We start from the raw sequence: 18,537 nt of genomic DNA, 5'->3' as shown, positions 1-18,537 counted from the left end.
ATCTGGCAAATTCATCTCTCTGTTGTGGATCCTTAAGATTTGTGTAATTATCCTGTGAACATCCCATGAAAAATAGATTTAGAGTTTGAGTGATCAAGAAATTTATTATTTTGCACTTAAAATTAGGGCTGTTGGAATGTCTTGGATTTTTGAGACTGGGGGAATCCCAGAGAGGAAGTGAGCTCTTTACCTGCATTTTACGAAATGTTCTGTACCAAAATCTTCCAAAATGTAGATTTTTTTGTCCATTGAAGCTATTGTGATTATTAATATTTTACACTAAGATAATTTTTTATCTTTTTTTACCATTACAACATGAATCTGTATGTTTCAGATTTATCTGTTTAGAAACATTAGGGCATAAAACTCCGTATCTTATCTTTTTATTTCTAGCTTTAAAATGTTATTTTCAATCACTATTCTGCAAGTCAGTCTTGCTCTATTAATCCTATTTATTTTCTTACAAGATATTTCACTGTATTTTCATTTTTCATCATTCACTTTGCCCCCCATTTCTTCTCATTTTTGTCAGCTATGCTTGTTATATCTTCTGTTTATTTTTATGCTTGACATATATAGTGAATAATTCTATGACTTGTCTGACAATTATTCATTTACTTCCTCTGCGGGAGGTTATCTTTGAAGTGTGGAAAAATTATCTTCTATCGTGAATCCTGTTGGAAGACATTTAAGCAGCTACACAAAAGAGAAAAGTTTAATTCTTTAGCTTGCAACTCAACAGCATGATGTGTTTTAATAAAAAAATACTTTTTTTTCTATTTTGAATTTTTATATATATTACTGATTTAGAAATGTCATTATTTGTAGTGTGACAATTGCTAGTAGAATTTTATACTTTTCTACATAATACAAGTATCGTATTTTTCGGACTATAAGATACACCAGACCATAAGACACACCCAAAATTTTCAGAAGGAAAATAGGGGAAAAAATAATATGTCAAATGGGGTCCGTCTAACTGTCCAAATTCAGCTTCCCGGGGGGATCGGCACAGGTGGAGGAATGGTCACAGGGGAGAGTGGTCACAGGGGTTGTTCAGTTGTCCAGGCTGGTGCAGTAGCCTTTGGGAAATCCCACACCAGGTTGGTGCAGCGGTTGTGCTCTGGGGTTCCCGGGGGTTCTGCTGGCATTTTGCGACAGGTACGGTGGTGGTGCTCTGTGCTGCAGCGGGGCTCCGCCAGCATTTTGTGAAAGCCAGAGGCCCCCGCAGATCCATTGCTGCAATGTGGTGGCCTCCGGGAAAATGGCTGCAGGGGGCAGAGCATGTTCAGAATGAAATCTAGGTAATGAGATCTCAGAACTAGATCTCGTTGCCGAGATCTCAATCTGCTGTGTTGTGGTGGCTTCTGGAAAAATGGCCGCTGGGGGTAGCGCATGCTCAGATTCAGATCTCTTGGTGTCGAGATCTCAATCTGAGCATGTGCCGCCCCTGATGGCCTTTTTCCCGGTGGCCACCGCATCGCTGTGGTGCGGAGACTTCCGGGCTTTCATAAAATGCCAGCGGAGCCCCCCACACCACAGAGCACCACCACCACACCAGCCAGGGACTGGAGGCTGCATTGCCCTGCAGCATTGGAACAGGACCGCTGACAGTATTTTGTAAGTATATTCTGACTACCACTTTGGGTTCTGCAAGTGTGAAGGGGTCTCAAGAATGAATGCTTCTCCACATGTGACAGATGGTGGCCATGCTAGTCAGCCTACATGTGTCTCTAACAAAATGGTTCTGATCACTACTGTTTAACCATTTAAATGCCACTATCAATCTTTGATAATTGTATTTCAGTGGAACAATTGCAAGAGTCCACACATCATCTCCCATCAATCGCTAAGACACAATTGTGGAGTACCGATGGGTTACCATGTTAGCAACCCTCAAGTTGCCATACTGGTGTTCCTGTAAAGCCCAGCAACAGAATTCAGGTGATCCAAGGAGTACAGGATTAAGTCCCCTAAAAGACATGTAAATCACAATTAAAAACTAAGAGACTAAATTAAAAAAATCTAAAGTATAAAATATATACTTTTTTTTATAAATTATAAAGAAATCACCCCCTTTTCCCTTGTTTAAAAAAAATAATAAAAAATATATATAAACATATTTGATAGTGACACATCCTGAAAGGTTCCGTGTATCAACAAAAAAAATTAAGCTTTTCAGTATATGCCATGAAAGGAAAATATCAAATGACAGAATAGTGTTTTTTTATCGCTATACCTCTCTAAAAAATGTAATAAAAATCAATAAAAATGTCATAAGAATACTAAATAAGAATCAATAAACCATCAGATTGGCAGGCAAACAGCAAGGCCTTGCATAACTTTAGTGATAGAAAAATGAAGACATTAAGGAAAATGGTGGCACAAAATTTTTTACACAAATGGCTTTTTTTTAACACTTACATAAAGCAAACACTATGTGAGTTTGGTTTGTCTGTAATTGTAATGACCTGAATAATCATGATTCTAGGTCATTTTTACCATACAATGCATGTGTAACAATAATGTAAAATATGACGCAAGATTGCCCTGATTATCACATTGCAGAATCTTCTATTTGCATACTGAACTCTGCTATGTCAGTGTGAGGGTTTGACCCCCCTGTTCTTTTCTCTTTGCCTGAAAATTATGGCTCACTGGCAGCCTGTAACCTGAGACTGCAGCCATTCGCCCCGCTTGTTGCTCCCCCTCAGCTCACACACACAATCTGGAGATACCAGTGACTGGCTTCCCGCCTCACAGCAGGGGGTCCTTTTGTCTCCAAAATGTGCAGCTACTCTCATAGACAATAATGAGAATCTAATCACTTAGTCATAGAACGCCGCCAGATTATGATAGAAATATGAAAATCGGGCTTCACTACAGTGGTTCTTGCTAAATTCTAGCACCAACAGAACCAGAGAAATGGATTCTTCTGAACAGAGCAGAATAGACAGCTAGTGTTTGATGTCATCAGAAAGCTAATTTCACTATAAGATGAATGATGGTTCTGCCAATATTCTGCTAGGTTCTCAAGCCCAGATATGATGGTCATAAGTTTTCAGAACCCAAATCTGTACTTTGAGAAAGGGGAGGGCAGTAGTAACTCAGCCCCTTTAGTGCTGTCACTATCCTAAAGGTATAAGGTATTTTCCCCTACTCCCCAGTCATTCTAGCTTGGGATGCTGTGGCAATAAGATCTCAAGTGAATGGAGATGTCTGGCTCCACCTCCCCCAGCATGGTTCTGTCTGAAATGATCTATGCAATATGTAAGCTTTATTTCTGCTTTTTAAATCCCTTTTATTTGTATTTGCCTCATACATACTGTTAGTGTCTCACATTGTAAAACCTTTTTATCTTCTGTAAACACTGCCCATCTTTTGGGAATAAACAATAAAATGTATTAGTTCCGTCTCCTTGCTCTGTGACAAATTCATATGTGCCTGTAGATAATTACGCTACTAATTTGGTTGGATTCGAACCCCGCTATTAATTTTAAATATTAAGAGAAATCAGAAGCTGGTGGCAGTGAAGTGTGCTCGGGGCAGGCGGGCTAGCTGGTAGTGACGGAAGGGTTTTATAAGCTGATTTGTCTGGCTGCGGCCAGGACTAGTTATAATTCCCTCACTGCAGCGGCCTAATCGCCAGTTCACAACAAGTAGCCCATGTAAATCAATCAGCCGCGGAGACACCATCACATGTTTCTCAACGCAAGCAATGACTAGCCAGGTCTTTCACCGGGAAGGAACAACCACGGGAAGGGCAGTCTCCAATGAAGGAAACCACCTATGCCAAAACATGGTATCCATCCACAGACAGCTGTTTCGGGGTATTGCCCCTCATCAGTGTGGAGTAGGAAACTGGCTAGTAGGAGCAATGCCTAGTAAAAGACTATGAAAATGAGGATGAGTGACCTCATGGAGATCAACATCCAACACTGCGGAGACACCATCACATGTTTCTCAACGCAGTGATTCTAGAGCAATGCCCCCATCCCTTATGGGAAATATGCAAAAACATGTAAATCAATCAGCCGCAGAGACACCGTCACATGTTTCTCAACGCAAGCAATGACTAGCCAGGTCTTTCACCGGGAAGGAACAACCATGGGAAGGGCAGTCTCCAATGAAGGAAACCACCTATGCCAAAACATGGTATCCATCCACAGACAGCTGTTTCGGGGTATTGCCCCTCATCAGTGTGGAGTAGGAAACTGGCTAGTAGGAGCAATGCCTAGTAAAAGACTATGAAAATGAGGATGAGTGACCTCATGGAGATCAACATCCAACACTGCGGAGACACCATCACATGTTTCTCAACGCAGTGATTCTAGAGCAATGCCCCCATCCCTTATGGGAAATATGCAAAAACATGTAAATCAATCAGCCGCGGAGACACCATCACATGTTTCTCAACGCAAGCAATGACTAGCCAGGTCTTTCACCGGGAAGGAACAACCACGGGAAGGGCAGTCTCTAATGAAGGAAACCACCTATGCCAAAACATGGTATCCATCCACAGACAGCTGTTTCGGGGTATTGCCCCTCATCAGTGTGGAGTAGGAAACTGGCTAGTAGGAGCAATGCCTAGTAAAAGACTATGAAAATGAGGATGAGTGACCTCATGGAGATCAACATCCAACACTGCGGAGACACCATCACATGTTTCTCAACGCAGTGATTCTAGAGCAATGCCCCCATCCCTTATGGGAAATATGCAAAAACATGTAAATCAATCAGCCGCGGAGACACCATCACATGTTTCTCAACGCAAGCAATGACTAGCCAGGTCTTTCACTGGGAAGGAACAACCACGGGAAGGGCAGTCTCCAATGAAGGAAACCACCTATGCCAAAACATGGTATCCATCCACAGACAGCTGTTTCGGGGTATTACCCCTCATCAGTGTGGAGTAGGAAACTGGCTAGTAGGAGCAAGGTTGCTTCTGCTAGCCAGTTTCCTCATTTTCATAGTCTTTTACTAGGCATTGCTCCTACTAGCCAGTTTCCTACTCCACACTGATGAGGGGCAATACCCCGAAACAGCTGTCTGTGGATGGATACCATGTTTTGGCATAGGTGGTTTCCTTCATTGGAGACTGCCCTTCCCGTGGTTGTTCCTTCCCGGTGAAAGACCTGGCTAGTCATTGCTTGCATTGAGAAACATGTGATGGTGTCTTCGCGGCTGATTGATTTACATGTTTTTGCATATTTCCCATAAGGGATGGGGGCATTGCTCTAGAATCACTGCGTTGAGAAACATGTGATGGTGTCTCCGCAGTGTTGGATGTTGATCTCCATGAGGTCACTCATCCTCATTTTCACAACAAGTAGCCCGTCCGGTGACTATCCAAGGTGCAGTTCCTTGACTGACCTGAGGGTAAGGGGGGGTGCCGGAGAGCTGCGAATTCCAAAGTGGAACTGAAAAGTGAGATATACATTAATCCCGGCAGCTTGTAACATATTGTGGCAGTGGTGGGATAACTAAAATAAACCCCCCTGCGGTAAATTGTTAGGGCAAGACTAGCTTGCTGTTTTCGTCACATTGTTGGCAGTGGAGGGATAAGCCCCCCTGCACATGTGATAGCTGTGTGCGGCCAAAGATCATACAACCCCTTTCCGTGACAGCATGCTATAAAAACACAAAATGAAAAGAAAAAAAACATTTTTTCCCTATTTCATCACATTTGGAATTTCTTTCAGCACTTCTTCTGGTAAAATTAATTGTGCTATTCAAAACTGCAACTTCAAGCTTCCATATTATTGGATAAATGAAAAAGTTAAGCTTGAAAGAAGGGGAGGAAAAAATGAAAGTGCAATATCAGAAAGTCGCTTGAGGGTTGGGTTAAACCTAAGTAAATACATCCTCACATGGATAACCACACTTGAATAATTACACTCTGTCATTGTTTATTTAAAAAAACATAGGTCGAAATGAGGAAGCATTGTGTAAAAAATGTATTACCCCCACAAATCAATAGCTTGTACCAACCACCTTTAGCAACAATTAATGAAGCAATGGTTTTCTGTACAACTTTATCAAGCTCTCTCATTATTCGGGAGGAATTTCAGACCACTCCTCTTTTCAACATTTCTTAAGGTCATTGAAGTTTTTAGGCACTTGTTTATGCACCGCTCTCTTACAGTCCCACCATAGCTTTTCAATTATGTAGATTTTTTGATAAACTTGGGATCATTTTCCTCTAACATAATCCAGTTTCTGCCAAGCTTTAGCTTTTGGAAAGACGGCTTCACATATCACTCTGGAACACATTGGAATCCAAAAAACTTTTTGGTGAGATCAAAGACTGAATGGTGCCAAGGTCCCATGGCTGTAAAATAAGCCAAGATCTTCACCTACCCACCACCGTGCTTGACAGCTGGTCTGAGGAGCATGAGCTGAAGTGCTGCGTTCAGTTTGCTCCAAACATGGGGCAGGGTATTATGAAAAAAAATCTTCATTTTTAACTCAACTGTCAACTATTATTATACATTATTCCAAAAGTCCTGTAGTTTGTTAAAATGCAACTTTGCATACTTTAGCCATACTGCCATGATCATTTTAGAAAGAAGACTTTCTCTTGGCAACTCTTTCGAACAAGTCACACCTGTTTAGTCATTTTACTCTTGTAATATCATGAACTTGAACATCTATCATTCTAAATTACTTTATAGGTTGAGTTGTAACTATTTTTTTCCAATTTTTCTGAGCTTTCCACGGTGTGACCATGGGTGAATTTTGCTGGGTCATCCACTTCTGGGAAGATTGTCAACTGTATTGATTTTTTTCTACTTATGAATTTTATTTCTTATTGCAGAATTATGGACTTTAAATTCATTTTTAATTGCCTTATAAACCTTTGCAAATTGATGGGCAGCAACAATTGCATCTCTAAGATCACTGCTGATGTTTTTCCTCCTTGGCATGGAGATAATTCTTCTGGTCATGTGCCAAACTAGAAAAGGGCTTACTTAATTTCCATGCATACTTCTGCATTTTTATTACTGTACACAAATAATAATAACAATTATATTTGTCATTTGTTACTGTTCATCTGGAGTTGTTTTTTTCCTAATTTTAAGAACTTCTAAAGACCAAGTTTTTTAAAAAACTTGATGTGAAACCGGGGTGAACCTAGCCTCTCTGCTGTCTGAGGCGAACTGCAAAATGGCGCCCCCATAGTAAAATCAGCACAAATAAATCTGGTTTACTTTTTACTAGCCTATCCTGATGCACATGTAAAATACACACACTTTTAAATAGGAATATATATGAAACATCAATCTTTACACTTGTCTTCAGGGACTCAATGCCGCCTGAGGCGAAGTGATCAATTTGCTTCATTTAAGGTGCGCCCCTTTTCGGGGAACAGTGCTTACTGTAGCGCTTATTCCCCGGCAGCCGTCCGTGTGGCACTGATGCGGCACACAGTTGCCACACATATTACACACATGGACACGGATATCTTCACTACCAATTTTTTCGGTGCCGGGAATTGCAGGATGTGTAAAACCAGCCTAAAGCCACATTCACAGGTTCATTATTTGGTCAGTATTTTACCTCAGTATTTGTAAGCCAAATCGGGAGTGGGTTAGAAATCCAGAAGTGGTGATGTGCTTCTATTATACTTTTCCTCTGATTGTTCCATTCCTGGTTTTGGCTTACAAATACTGAAGTAAAATACTGAACATGTGAACGTGGCCTGATAGAGAGTTTCTGCTACTTCTGAATTCCCGCAGACAGAAGTTGCAGTCAAAAGATGGTGCCAAAAAAAGGTGGAGATGGTGACATTGTACACAGGAGCTCTATATATAGTGTCAGTGTACAGGTAATACAGTGATCACCGGTGACATTATACACAGGAGCTCTGTATATAGTGTCAGTGTACAGGTAATACAGTGATCACAGGTGATATTCAACACAGGAGCTCTGTTTACAATGTCAGTGTACAGGTAATACAGTGATCACCGGTGACTTTATTCACCAGACCGCTGTATATAGTATACAAAACCTACAAAAGACAAAATGAAAAAAAACCCTGCTATAATTAAATAAGTAAAAAGCAAAAGTGCATTTAAATCATACAGATTCAGTGCATAGTGTCAGTGTAAAGGTAACAGACTAACTCACCAGTGATGTCTCTAGTTGAAGTCCATCATCTTTGGTTTTCATCTTTTATCGAGGACAGACTGCCATCACTTCTTCCAGCCAGGGCTCATCTCTGCAGGAAATAACACAGTTATCTAGAGTACTATTCCAGAACACATTAATTAATTTTATTCCAAATTCTAAACTACACCAAATGAAGAAAAAAAGCGACAGTGTCGCTCTGCACATTCACAGTACCGCCCAACAATTTAAAACAGTATCCTCAAAAAATAAAATAAATACATCACTGCAGTAATAATATCCCTTTTTTGAAAAAAAAGTCCTTGGGTATTCTTTATGGTGGTTCAACTGAGTATACCCATATATTAGCAAATGTTTTAGGTCTTCACTGTGGTACCCCTTTGTTTTTGTTGTTTGACTAATTTGGCTTTTTACAATTTTACCTAATAAAGGTTAAGTTTTAATATCCACTTTGCTACACAGATAATCCCTTAATTAGCCCCTATGGTATATCCTGGCTCCTGTGTGTCAAATTCCTATCTCCAGCCGTATGTTCTCCCATCCTGCCCTCATGAGTATTCATTCTGCCCCCATGTGATTCCCCATGATCCTGCCCCATCTGTCTCCATCATATCCATCCTGCTCCATCTGTCTTCAATCCTGCCCCATGATCCTGCCCCCCACTCTATTCTGCCCCCCCGTGCTCCATTCTGCCCCCTCCATGCTCCATTCTGCCACCGCATGCTCCATTATGGCCCCTGGAAAATTTTAGGCCACATCCCTGACCACACCCATTCCACAACTAGTCACACCCATATCCATGCCCCAATCACACCTATTTAGCATTACTGATCACACTGACTGGTACTGAGGGCAAAGTGACTGGCACTATGGGCACACTAACTTGTATTGAGGAAAAGAAAGAAAAGAACAGAGAAAGAAAAAGAAAGACAGAAAGAAAAAAAGAAAGAAGCGAGAGAAAGAAAAATAGAAAGAAAGAAAGTAGTGTTAGAGAAAGAAAGAAGGAAAGAAAGAAAGGAGAGAAGGAAAGAAAGAACAGAGAGAGAGAAAGAACAGAGAGATAGAAAGAAAGAACAGAGAGAAAAAGAACCAAAGAGAGAAAAGAAAGAACAGAGAGCGAAAGAAAGAACAGAGAGGGAAAGGAAGAACAGAGAGAGAAAGAAAGGGGAAAGAAAGAAAGAACAGAGAGAGAAAGAAAGAACAGAGAGAGAAAAAAAGAGAAAGGAGAGGGACAGAAAGAAAGAGCAGAGAGAAAGAAAGAACACAGAGAGAAAGAAAGAACAGAGAGAGAAAGAAAGAAAGAGGGGAAAGAAAGAAAGAACAGAGAGAGAAAGAAAGAGGGGAAAGAAAGAACAGAGAGAGAGAAAGAAACAGAGAGAGAAAGAAATATTCTATAAAGTTACTATAGCAGCCCAGCTCCCATTGTAATGCCCTCCTGAGCCTCCCGGTGCAGGACATATCATGATCCGCTCACATGGCATCCCCAATTCCAAGGCGATCCCGCTGTCCGCGCTGTCGGAAGAGAAACCGGTGATGGATCTGAAGCATTCCCTGAAGTGCCTCCATGGTTCCGTTACAATCTCCTCCCAAAATTACCTCATTTCCCGTCAGCTTCCAGCACGTCACTTCCGGAGGAACATAACGTGCGAGTGTTAAAGTGCTCCTCGAGGCTCCGCCATGTACTCCTGTGTCCGTGAAAAAAGTAAGCTACCGGCTGGGACAGACTCTCAAAATCGGGACTGCCCCGCTGGATCTGGGATGGTTGGGAGGTATGAATGCTCACCACCATACACCGACCTCGTACATGCACGGCTCCGCACAGCTTATACACACACGGTTCAGCTTTGTATGCCTCGTACACACATGGCTCCGCTCCATACACCTCTCACACATATAGCTCCACTCCATAAACCTCCGTACACCAAGTACACACATAGCTCCGCTCCGTATACATCCTACACAGGCGGCTCCGCTCCGTACAACTCGTACACATGTGGCTCAGCTCCTTACACCTCATACACTCGCGGCTCCGCTCCGTACACCTTTTACACATGCAGCTCCGCTCCGTACACCTTGTACACATGCAGCTCCACTCCGTACAGCTCGTACACATGCGGCACCGCTCCGTACACCTTGTACACATGTGGCTCCGCTCCGTACACCTTGTACACAACGGCTCCGCTCCACACAACTCATGCACACACTGCTCTGCTCTATACACCTTGTACACACACGGCTCCGCTCCATCCAAAATAGTACACACACAGCTCCGCTCCGTCCACCTTGTACATGCACAGCTCTACTACATCCACCCTGTAAACCTCTCCTGACCCCACACACAAACTTCCTCTCATCCAGCACCATGACAATCAGCACAGCAGAGTCCTGCATACATCGAGTTCCCTGATCATGTGACGCTTGACTCGTCCCTGCCTGTGAGCTCATCACACGTCCTGTGCGCACAGACTAGCCATGTATGAGCAACCTGAGGAGAATCTGCCATCCCCTATCTTCAGGGAGGCACTGCCGCCTGAGGCAGAGTGCTCAATTTGCCTCATGGTAGGTGCGCCCCTGTGTGAAACCAAAGAACTCAAAGAGAATATTCCTTGTTTTTTCTCAAGATTGCGCATACTGTAATGTATTGAAAACAGTCTACATAATAGACTCTTGAGTTGGGTGTGAGGAAACACAGGAAACACAGGCTTGTTTAAGACATGCTTGTATTACTTCATAGAAGTAAGCATACCAATGGGGAAAGGTTTTACACAATTGCAAGTACAGAGGCAGGAGACACGACAGGCCAGAATAAATTTTTAGTCCAGCATAAATCGCAGAAATAGGTTCAAAGTCTCTCTCTTTTACTTCCTTTGCAAATGTTGATGGAAAGCAGAGGGATTCCTGTGTCCACGCGTGTTCCAAAGATCCAGAGTAGAAGATGGCTGGAATACTATATCCAAGACTTCCTGGAGTCACAGGCTAACTGCAGACATGATCCAGAAGCACTGATTGAACAGCTGTGGCTGCTTAAAAGACAAGTGGCAGAGAACAGGGCGGAAACATAGAAACTGAAAACCCCATACTGAATGAGGGCAAGGTAGATGCCGCAGGACAGAAAGCAAAATGGCTGGTGGGAAAAACTAGGTTTCAACAACAAAAAATAACAGCGGATATGGCAAAGAGACAGAACCTCATTTGTCCATCTATATTTATATAAAGCTGAGTGTATGCATGTCTGCATCAAGCCACACCCACTACACATAGGCCTGCCCACTCTGCAAAGCCACACTCAGTCCCTTCCTTTTTTGCTGGTGAGGAGACAGTAGCAATATGGCAGGTATCTCCACATGGACCACGGTGAACTGGCAAAGCCCTTTGAGACTTCCCAGACATAGGTGCCACAATAATAACCACAAAGTCTCATTTAAGTAATATTGCTGCGGTGACATACTCGTTGCCACTGCCACTTTCTCTCTTCATCTTCTCTCATTTTCCCCCGATGGGGAAGCATTCATGTCAATAAAATTCCTCCTTTTAAGCGTCAGGCTCCTGCAGCTGCACAGCGGGAATCCAGAGCCTTGCATGCAGCAGTCTCCCATTCTCCACCAACCGCTCAGGAGCCTGCACAGCAATCTCAGCATCCCAGACGGTCTGCTCAAACCAGCTCTGTAGGACTGGTTGCTGCTGCCACCTCTGGGTCAGCAATAGCAGTGCAGGCTGTCCTGCAGCAAGCCACTCCAGAGGCTAAGTCCTCTCGTTGCGCTACTGGGCATGCTCACGAAACGATCTCCCATTGGAGATCGGGAGTCACGTGCTCAGGTCCTTCTCCGGATCTGATTGGTCCATCTCAGAGATCTGGAAGGTCCCTGAAGCGCACGGCTATAAAAGGCCCGCATGGCCGCTCGGCCATGTGCTAGTATAGACTCTAAATGCTACTGTGTGAATGGTGATGCATGTATGGACTGCAAATGACTCATTAAGATTCCCCTCCCTCTGATATTATGAGTGCATATAGGGATCTAGTTATAGAGTCAGCACCAGTCAGTGGCAAGTTACTGGCCACACGGCACATCCTCCACAGTATTAGCGTCCGACAGTGCTCCCCTCTTGGGCATTGTCGCATTGCGGCTGGGTCAGTCGCCGCACTGCTGTAGCAGCACTAGTCGGTGTCCGTGGTAGCGACGCCGCACGCACGGTAGGTCTAGACGGACATTGCCCTGAGTCTTGGGTTTAGTCCTGTGACCATATACCGTGCATGTACTCTGCTGAGTCCTGTGAGGTCAACAGGCTCGGCATTTATGTTCATGCCTTAAGCGACTCTGTGAATCAACAGAGTACGCCCAGCGCACATCGGGTGACGTTATAACCCACGTGTGCCATACCACCATATAGCGCGTCTGCCATTGTCTAGCAGCGGTTTTAACACCTACTGCACGGTGGACCCCGGGGGGCATATGCACTTTCTATTATTTAATATTTAGTGCGTTCCACCATCCCTAAAACCTCCTTCCTCCCAGTACTCAATGGTTTGGGGAAACCCCAGTGAGCTTCCCCAGCCTCAGTATAGCAGGGGCTCCCCACGCACAGTCCTGGGGCATCTGATCACTCACCCCCTCAGCCAACATCCACAGTGCGGTCCCCCAGCATTCTTTTTCCTCCCCGGTGGCTGGCACAGGCTCAGCATTGATATTACTTTGAGTGGGTTTCCTCCAGGTACTCCGGTTTCCTCCCACATTCCAAAGACATACTGATAGGGAATTTAGATTGTGAGCTCCATCGGGGGACAGTGATGATAATGTGTGCAAACTGTAAAGCGCTGCGGAATATGTTAGCGCTATATAAAAATAAAGATTTATTTTATTTTATTTATTACTTATACTCGATCCTGGGTCCTGACAGTCAGACGGAGTCCTGGAGCCTCTCCACCGCTGGAGCATGAGATACAATGGGAACAGAGACAGTTGTGCTCAGCTGTTGTTGTAGCAGCTAGGCACAGCTTCTGTATACTCCTTTATCTACTGGGTCTTTACGATTCTTGGGCAAAGCTTTCTTATGCCCGGTCAACGCCGGGCTCTTCAGCTAGTATGATATAATGTGTCTTTTCTGCAATAAGTCGTGGTTGTGGAATATGATTACTTTCTACTCTGCCTCATCGCTCTGTAGTAGGTGCAATAAGCAAATAGCATTGGTACGCAATGCTAACAATGTACCATGCTGCAGCTGTCAAGGCGTTGGCTGTTGTTCACTTGCATTGAGAAATGTATGGCTACCGGAGCTTCTCCTAAAAACCCAATAAAAGCTGATAACTTTGGATCTATGAATCCAGACACTTGCCAATGAGCTGATCCTGGCCTCCCCTTCACTGGAAGTTGCACAGAATAAAACCTAATTTGGAACCAGCAACCAAATTATTTAATATTTTTTATGTTGCAAACACATTTTGAAATTAAGCATATAAAATTGTTCATTCAGAAACTAGACCTTTTTTTCATATTACAGTATATAATACAATTTCTTGGATTCTCCACCATATTTGCTTTGCCAGAGTTAAACGACTCTAGTGGAATTATACTGTATAAGCATTCATGGTTGTGTAGTTTAATTCTCAATATTTGATTCTTTCGAATTTGATACTAACCTTATGAGTTGTTTTTTATGCATATGAAAGAGTCATTGCAGCAATGCATATCCATAAAATTAGAATATTTTCTATAGATGGAGCACATTATGGATGGTACTTGTCTTACTATACAGTGAAGTAGTGGAGTGGACTAGTAGGAAAAAAACTATCTGTGATGTCTCCTGCAATAATAAAGAATTGTTATATTATATTATATTGCTTACTTTATGTCTTGTAGATTTATTTTAATGGCACCTTTTAGATTATATTTTCCATTTTCATGCAGATACATTTACACAATTTTATTATCAATTAGCACCATAAGAGAAACGTACGTGTCTGCCTCTTTAGATACTTTTTCCAAAATATCTTACAAAGGAAGCATGACTTTCGCAAATGTAAAAATGGATACCATTTTCTTACAAGTGTACAACAATTTTAGCTGTGAATTCGTCTAAAGTAAGCAAGATATGTGTTAACAAAATCAAGAGAAAGATTTGACCTTGAGCAAGATACTCAAAATATCTAACATAGCATGTGACACGGCGGTAAATTTGGCACATATTCAAGCAAAGCAATACATTTCATCTAGTAGATTGCTGTTCACACTGTGTCCCAAATTCAATAAATGTCAACAATTGTGCCCAAGAAAATGCCGCCAATGGTGACACTTTAACTAATCAAGCTACAAGACTAGGATGATTTTACATTTTATATGCTGTTTATCTTGCATATTCAGTGAGTAGAGTAAATGTTTTTGCGCAGGGATGCTGTTGTCTGCAGTACTTTATTTTTGTTGTGCCCAAAATGTAGTGCATAATAGCATCTGTGGATGCTGTGATGCTGTGCAACTTATTATCATGTTGTTGCTAGTGCTCTTCCTAACCTTTTCTCATGTGGTTTCCTCTTCCTGTGGTATTCTTCAATAATTGGCCCTGAAATAATTAGCTGGCTATTCCCTCATACCTTCTGTATACCTTAGAAACTGCGGATTAGCCTCCAGTTTTTCCCTGACTTCATACCGGAGTCAATTTTGTTCCACTTCTTTCTCTGATGTCACAACATAAAAGAATGATCATCATTAGAGATAAATTATTATTTATTATGATTTATTCCATGGTGCTTTACGTGTGAGGAGGGGTATACATAATTAAAGCAAGTACAATATTCTTAAACAGTACAAGTCATGATTGGTACAGGAGTAAAGAGGATCCTGCCCATGAGGGCTCACAATCTACAAGGGATGGGTGAGGATACAATAGGCGAGGGTAGAGCTGGTTGTGCGGTCTAATATGTTGTGGTAGAGAGTTCCAGAGTAGGCGGGATGTTCAGTAGAAATCTTGTATTTGATTGTGGATGAGGAGATAAGTGTGGAGTAGAGAAGGAGATCTTGTGAGGATCGGAGGTTGTGTGCAGGTAAATAGCAGGAGATGAGGTCACAGATGTATGGAGGACACAGGTTATGGATAGCTTTCTATATCATGGTTAGGGTTTTGAACTGCAGTCTATGGGTAATGGGGAGCCAGTGCAGGAATTGACAGAGGGGACAGGCCAGGGAATAGCGGGGGACAGGTGGATTAGTCGGGCAGCAGAGTTTAGAATAGATTGGAGGGGTGTGAGAGTTTTAGAGGGGAGGCCACAGAGCAGAAGGTTGCAGTAGTGAAGGCGGGAGATGATGAAGGCATGGACTAGGGTTTTTGCAGATTCTTGTTTGAGGAATGCACGGATGTGTGAAATATATTTGCGTTGAAGTCGGCAGGAAGTGGAAAGGGCTTGTATATGTGGTTTAACCCCTTCCCAACCTGTGACACAGCGTATGCGTCATGAAAGTCGATGCCAATCCGACCTATGACGCATACTCTGTGTCATGAATTCAAAGCCCCCCTGCGGGTCGGGTGACCGGGGTCAATGAAAGGTCACATGACCCGCAGATACAGGGGGCTTTGTAATTCACCACAGGGGGCGTCGCTTCGCCCCCACGTGGCTACGATCGCTCTGATTGGCTGTTAAAAGTGAAACAGCCAATCAGAGCGATAGTAATATTTCATCAATGAAAATTGATGAAATATTACAATCCAGCCATGGCCGATGCTGCAGTAGTATTGGACATGGCTGGAGACACCGATTCGACACCCCCACCGGCGATCGCCCCCCCGCCACTGAATGACAGCGGCAATCTGCCGCCGCTGTCATCATCTGCCCCCCTTACATTCCCTCCGCTCCCCGTCAGCTTCTGATAACCCCCTCACCCACTCTCACCGCCCCCGGCACCTTCTAAGTCCCCCTGTCGCTCCCGGTGTCCGGCAGGTCCAGTTCATGGGCGCCGCCATCTTGGAAAATGGCGGGCGCATGCGCAGTGCGCCCGCCCGAATCTGCCGGCTGCAGATTCCATTATTTAATTTTGATCACTCTCACAATGATCAAAATGAAATAAAAAGTAAATGAACCCCCCGATTATCACCCCCATAGGTAGGCATAACTAATAAAATAAAGAAAATATTTTTATTTTTCCATCAGGGTTAGGGTTAGGGGTGGAAAGAAGGTTAGGGTTGGAAAGAGGGTTAGGGTTGGAAATAGGGTTAGGGTTAGGGTTGGAAAGAGGGTTAGGGTTGAAAAGAGGGTTAGGGTTGGAAAGAGGGTTAGGGTTGGAAAGAGGGTTAGGGTTGGAATTAGGGTTAGGGTTGGAAAAAGGGTTAGGGTTGGAATTAGGGTTAGGGTTGAAAAGAGGGTTAGGGTTGGAATTAGGGTTAGGGTTAGAATTAGTGTTAGGCTTGTGGTTAGTGTTATGGTTAGTGTTGGGGTTAGGGGTGTGTTGGGGTTAGGTTTATGGTTAGGGTTGGGATTAAGGTTAGGGATGTGTTGGGGTTAGGGTTGTGGTTAGGGGTGTGTTGGGGTTAGGGTTGGAGTTAGAATTGAGGGGTTTCCACTGTTTAGGCACATCAGGGGGTCTCCAAACGCGATATGGTGCAACCTTTGATTCCAGCCAATTTTGCGTTCAAAAAGTCAAACGGTGCTCCCTCCCTTCCAAGCCCCGACGTGTGCCCAAACAGTGGTTTACCCCCACATATGGGGTATCAGCGTACTCAGGAAAAATTGCACAACAACTTTTGGGGTCTAATTTCTCCTGTTACCCTTGGGAAAATAAAAAATTGGGGGCTAAAAAATTATTTTTGAGGAAAAAAAATGTTTTTTTCATTTTCACGTCTCTGCATTATAAACTTCTGTGAAGCACTTTGGGGTTGAAAGTGCTCACCATACATCTACATAAGTTCCTTTGGAAGGTCTAGTTTCCAAAATGGGGTCACTTGTGGGGGTTTCCACTGCTTAGGCACATCAGGGGCTCTGCAAACGTAATGACGACCGCAGACAATTCCATCAAAGTCTGCATTTCAAAACGTCACTACTTCCATTCCGAGCCCTGACGTGTGCCCAAACAATGGTTCCCCCACACATATGGGGTATCAGCGTACTCAGGACAAACTGGACAACAACTTTTGGGGTCCAATTTATCCTGTTACCCTTGTGAAAAAAAAAACAATTGCGGGCTAAAAATCATTTTTTTGAGGGAAAAAATGATTTTTTATTTTCACGGCTCTGCGTTATAAACTTCTGTGAAGCACTTGGGGGTTCAAGGTGCTCACCACACATCTAGATAAGTTCCTTGGGGGGTCTAGTTTCCAAAATGGGGTCACTTGTGGGGGGTTTCTACTGTTTAGGCACACAGGGGCTCAGCAAATGTAACATGACGCCTGCAGACCATTCCATCAAAGTCAGCATTTCAAAATGTCACTACTTCCCTGCTGAGACCCAACGTGTGCCCAAACAGTGGTTCACCCCCACATATGGGGTACCAGCATACTCAGGACAAACTGGACAACAACTTTTGGGGTCCAATTTATCCTGTTACCCTTGTGAAAATAAAAAATTGTGAGCTAAAAATTCATTTTTTGAGGAAAAAAAAAGATTTTTTATTTTCATGGCTCTGCGTTACAATCTTCTGTGAAGCACTTCGGGGTTCAAGGTGCTCACCACACATCTAGGCAAGTTCCTTATGGGGTCTAGTTTCCAAAATGGGGTCACTTGTGGGGGGTTTCCACAGTTTAGGTACATCAAGGGCTCTGCAAATGTAACATGATGCCCGCAGACCATTCCATCAAAGTCTGCATACAAAACGTCACTACTTCCCTTCCGAGCCCTGACTTGTGCCCATACAGAGGTAATCTCCCACATATGGGGTATCAGCGTACTCAGGACAAACTAGACAACAACTTTTGGGGTCCAATTTATCCTGTTACCCTTGTGAAAAAAAAAATTGCGGGCTAAAAATCATTTTTTTTTTTGAGGGAAAAAATGATTTTTTATTTTCACGGCTCTGCGTTATAAACTTCTGTGAAGCACTTGGGGGTTCAAGGTGCTCAACACACATCTAGATAAGTTCCTTGGGGGGTCTAGTTTCCAAAATGGGGTCACTTGTGGGGGGTTTCTACTGTTTAGACACACAGGGGCTCAGCAAATGTAACATGACGCCCGCAGACCATTCCATCAAAGTCAGCATTTCAAAATGTCACTACTTCCCTTCCGAGCCCCGACGTGTGCCCAAACAGTGGTCCCCCCCCACATGTGGGGTACCAGCGTACTCAGGACAAACTGGAAAACAACTTTTGGGGTCCAATTTATCCTGGTACCCTTGTGAAAATAAAAAATTGCCGACTAAAAATTTTTTTTTTTGGAAAAAAAAAGATTTTTTATTTTCACTGCTCTGCATTATAAACTTCTGTGAATCACCTGAG

This window comes from Dendrobates tinctorius, unplaced genomic scaffold (assembly GCF_039654945.1).
Source record: "Dendrobates tinctorius isolate UK_male_01 unplaced genomic scaffold, ASM3965494v1 ptg000113l, whole genome shotgun sequence".
Taxonomy (NCBI): Eukaryota; Metazoa; Chordata; class Amphibia; order Anura; family Dendrobatidae; genus Dendrobates; species Dendrobates tinctorius.
The sequence above is the reverse complement of the archived record's forward strand: the minus strand, read 5'-3'. Positions refer to the sequence as shown.